This window comes from Rhagoletis pomonella, unplaced genomic scaffold (assembly GCF_013731165.1).
Source record: "Rhagoletis pomonella isolate Grant_MI unplaced genomic scaffold, Rhpom_1.0 Rhpom_scaffold_00005, whole genome shotgun sequence".
NCBI classification, from domain to species: Eukaryota; Metazoa; Arthropoda; class Insecta; order Diptera; family Tephritidae; genus Rhagoletis; species Rhagoletis pomonella.
Window position 1 is genome coordinate 2043863 of NW_023458559.1, and position 4744 is coordinate 2048606.

Consider the following 4744-nt stretch of genomic DNA (forward strand, 5'->3'; position numbering starts at 1 on the left):
GACAGAGGAACACTTTTGTAAGTACTCCAATATACCACAAATAGACTACATGGTCCAACGATTTTTGCAGGGGTGCTAATATGCCGACCATTGCATTGTGCGTGGAAATCAGTGCTCCGCTACCGCTATTCGTATATGGCTGAAACACGCATGTGGTCCCAGAGCGCTCAGTAAGCTATGGCATGTCGATCGCTGCGCTAGGTAGAGAAAGAAAAGTGTGTGCTATGACATGCACAGAATTGTTTGTCTCAGCTTTTCTATCACCGTGAGTTGTTTCGGTGCGCGCATAGTTATTTAAAAATATAAAGTTTGATGCCAACCGGGGGTTTTCAGTGGATATATAATTCATGTGAATTATAATTTGAAGGTGTTTATTTAGCCAAGGAAAAAGCAAAGCTGTATACTTCCAGCAGATATTGACCAGGGCTTTCGCCCATGTTTCATCGTCGATTTTTAGGAAATTCTTACCACCACATACATATGTATTATTTACTTTAGTAACTAACTTATGTAAATATGTACGTATTTTTTATGCTTAATACAACAAACACAACACAACAAACATCGAGTAAATTTTTATTTGTGCCAAACTGAAACTTTTTTTCCAATAATAAACGGTTAGCTGATTCAAGTCTACAGCAAGTTCACAAAATTAATTGACAACTTGTATCAACCAAAGCATTGTTTATAGTTGCTCAACAATGATTTTATTCAACTAACAATATTGTCCAATCAAGGCAGTCGTTTTGTAATTATTAACAAATATACATTTGTCCCAACTAGAAGTCTTAAGTAAATTGCAGACTTTCGTGAACTATATATTTATTTCGCCATATCCAACTATGCCACTTGATCACTATAACCAAATCTTGGTTATTATAAATAAACCTTTTTCTGGGTGTAGCATGTGAGTTAGTGGAATAATTGGATTTAAAAAACTGAGCGAACATGTTAGAAATTGTTTGATTATCACTAGAGACGGTATTTTGATACTTCATGGCGGAAGGAAACCCACGTACATTTCACTTGGAGTTTACGAAGTCATAAAATGATTTGGGGTTATATATTATACGCCGTTTGATTTTACACAAGTAAGCTTTATAACACTTATTGTTTAATTCAAAAAACTTATGACGCAAAAGTGAGTATTTTACATAGTATGAGTGTAAACCGGTTTTTTTGTTTAATCTAAAACAACGCAACTTTCTGTTTTTCAAATTTCTCAATTCTTTAGTGAATCATAACTGTGATTGCTCTTCAGGAACATACATGCGTTTAGCCACATGCTTTTCAAATAATTTATGTAAAGTAAAGCTAAAAAGCGCAACGCTTTGTTCAATATTTGCTTTATACGCAGGCCACGATAATGTAGACAGTTCTTTGTTAAGCTTTTTAAAGCTTTTTAAAGTTGGCTTTCGAAAAATCATAGCGAATATTTGGTTCGTATGCTTGGGTGCTGCAATTTTGACCAACACTTATAACCTCGTAAGATACCTCCATAGCAGGGTGGTAGACATCTTCGGGCAAAACTAGTGGATCAAGCTTATTTACAATGGACGTAGATGCATCATCAACATAAACAAGATCTAATGCTTTACCAAACTTATTGTGAAGTATATTAACCTGAGTTAGGCAGAGTTCAGCCATCTCCTCTAAAAATACGTTGTTGCACGCACTATACGCGAAGGGTACGATATCATTGTCAATGATGTTCCATGATATGCTTGGTAAATTAAAATCACCCAACACAATCATGGAATCACAGGGTTTAGTCAGTAAATTAACTGATTTCAGTAAAGGGATGAGTCGTCAGATCGGGGAGCGATATAGCATAGAGCTAAGTAAATAGACCCCTTTCTAGCCTGCATTTGAATTCTACTGAATTAGTATGTGGAAGACTAACTTCTTGAGTTGGTATTGAAGAGTCTACAGCGAAGAGTACGTCAGCGCCGATTCTGTCCTCCCTATCTTGTCTATAGGTATGATAATTATTTGGAAGAATCTCTGAATTGAAAATGTGAGGTTTCAGCCAAGTTTCAGTAAAAGAAAGAATATTATAATTACATTCAAGGACTTTAAAGTATAAGTTCGTTAATTTAGTATTTAAGCCTCTTACATTTTGGTAATAAATACTTAAAGCAGATTTAATAATTAGTTTTTTGATTCAGCGTTATGACGGGGAATATTAGCTAAGTTATTTCCTTTTTTGGGCCTATATTCGAATTCACGAACGAAAGCTCCGGGGGCCAAAAAGAACTACTAAGCAGCGCATTAAAATTATCTAAATTTACGTCCATTTTAAATGAAGCAATATTTCTTTCGTATTTAAAATTAAATATTCTGATGCTTAAGACAACAGTTGTAATTTTTGATGAGATATAAAGCTTTATATCGTCTTCGGTAGTGTCTCTCGAAAATCTAGAGACAAAGATTGACTTCTTTGGCGGAACCACAACTAGTTTCCTTGTATCAGACTGGAGTACCGGCGGAAGGGGTTGAGTTACTGCGTTAGTAGTTGAGGGTAGGGAAGGCGGTGGAGGCTTTGAGGATGATGCCACCACTACAATGAGGAGATACTACATGCTCGCTATTATCCGAAGCAGATTTCGTTACATGCTCTTTGGAGGCTGAGGATTCTGATGCTGGACGACATGGAGAAGATAGATTAATTAAGCCAGTCGGAAGATTATTCTGACGTGCAACGGCAATAATTCCCTTAGATGGACTATGAAGACGCTTACGTTTAGACACACGCATATCCTTAACAGATTGCAAGGTATCTAAGCATTTGAATGATTGAAACACATGTGCAGGGTGTCTGTTTTTTTTTCATGTAAAAAAATTTTGATCATGTGTTATATGGAAGAAAATGCGCAACACCCTCCACAAAGAAAATTCTAAAGAATCAACGGTAATTTTTAACGACTTGAAACTTACACTTTCTTACACTACAATTGAACGGACTACAAAACTGCATACCCGAAAATTTTCTAAATTTCCTAATTAAAAATTTTGATGACAATTTTTTAACTTTGATTAATTTTTTGCAATTTGTGCAAGCTTTTAAACTTTTATTAATGTGGTTCTGTTATAGATAGGATTATATTTTAAATGAAAATTATTAAAAATAGATAAATAAACATAATTTGCAAACAATATCATTTTGAATTTCGTCGCTAATTCGTTGATCGCATCTGTGTATACTGCATGTATAAATTTTTGCGATAATTTTTCAAGCTCGTTGCACTTTGTTTTGTGTTAAACTGTATTAAACGATACTATGTATTTTTATTCTAAAGCGAGATCCCACGATTGCCGCAATACACCAATTATTGCCTCATTTTATACCCCAATCGTGTGATTTCACAATAAATTGACTCATGTGACAATAGAGGCCGATATTGTGCTTACAATACCTAATCAAATACAACCCACTTGCGGCAATCGTGTGATAGCTCGATTGGCAATCATGGGGCAATGAAAATTTCAAAACTGCGGCAATATTTATTGTGTTCTTGTGCGGCAATTGAAGTAAACAATACACAACAATATTTAAGCTGTTTATTAATAATTTCCTTTTTTGCTTCCTTATGTGCCCAAAAACCACTTAAATGAATATCCTTGTTTTCAGAAGCAACATAACTTTTAATTTTATTTAATTTGTATTCAAATTATAATTTTTCTTGAAGTCCGATGACGGAATCTTTGCTGCGATATATACCACCACAAGCAAAACTCATACGAGAAGTATACCAATTGGCGAACTGCCATGACAGTATAAATTTATTAAACAAAAAAAAAACTTAAAAGTTCAATAAGACGGTAGAACCTCAACATTTTAACCAGTTTAGACTATTTTTCTTCTATTTGTTTAGTGTTCATAATTATCTATCTTCTATATTAATAAAAATGTTGTGATCGTATGTCACGGTCGTCAAAACTCGATAACGGCTGAACCGATTTGAATAATTTTTTTTTATATTGTTCAGTATAATACCAGAACCAATGATATCGCAAATTGGAGGGTTGCAACCTATTTGAAAAATTTTAAACCCAATTATGTTGATAAAATAAATGAAATTTTGCCATGTGGGTGTCAAACTAAAGAGTTTTGAGAATGTTTACAGCCGAAAATATTTTTGAGGAGGGTTGCCACCTGTTTGAAAATTTAACTAAGTACATCGATAAAATAAATGATATATTACAATATGGGTATCAAATTTAAGAAAGACTACAATTGGAAATATTTTTGAGGAGGGTTACCACCTATTTAAAAATTTTAACTCAGTTGGATTGATAAAGTAAATGAAATATTGCTATGTGGGTTTCAAACTAAAGACTTTTAAGAAGGCTTACAGTCGAAAATATTTTATAGGAGGGTTGCCAACTGTTAATTAGCGCAATTTAATTGATAAACTAAATGATATATTACAATATAGATATTAAATTTAAGAGGTTTAAGAAAGAGAACTGCTGGAAATATTTTTGAGTAAAATTGCCACATATTTGTAAATTCTAACTCAGTTATTTTGATAAATGAAATACGGTAATTTGTGTATCAAACTTTAGATTTAGGAGAAGGCTTACAGCCGAAAATATGTTTGAGGAGGGTTGCCACCTGTTTGAAAATTTAACTCAATTTAAATGAAATAGGTATCAAATTAAAGAGGTTTAAGAAAGAAGACTTTTGAAAATACTTTTGAGGAGGGTTGCCACCTATTTGAAAATTTTAACTCAGTTAAAT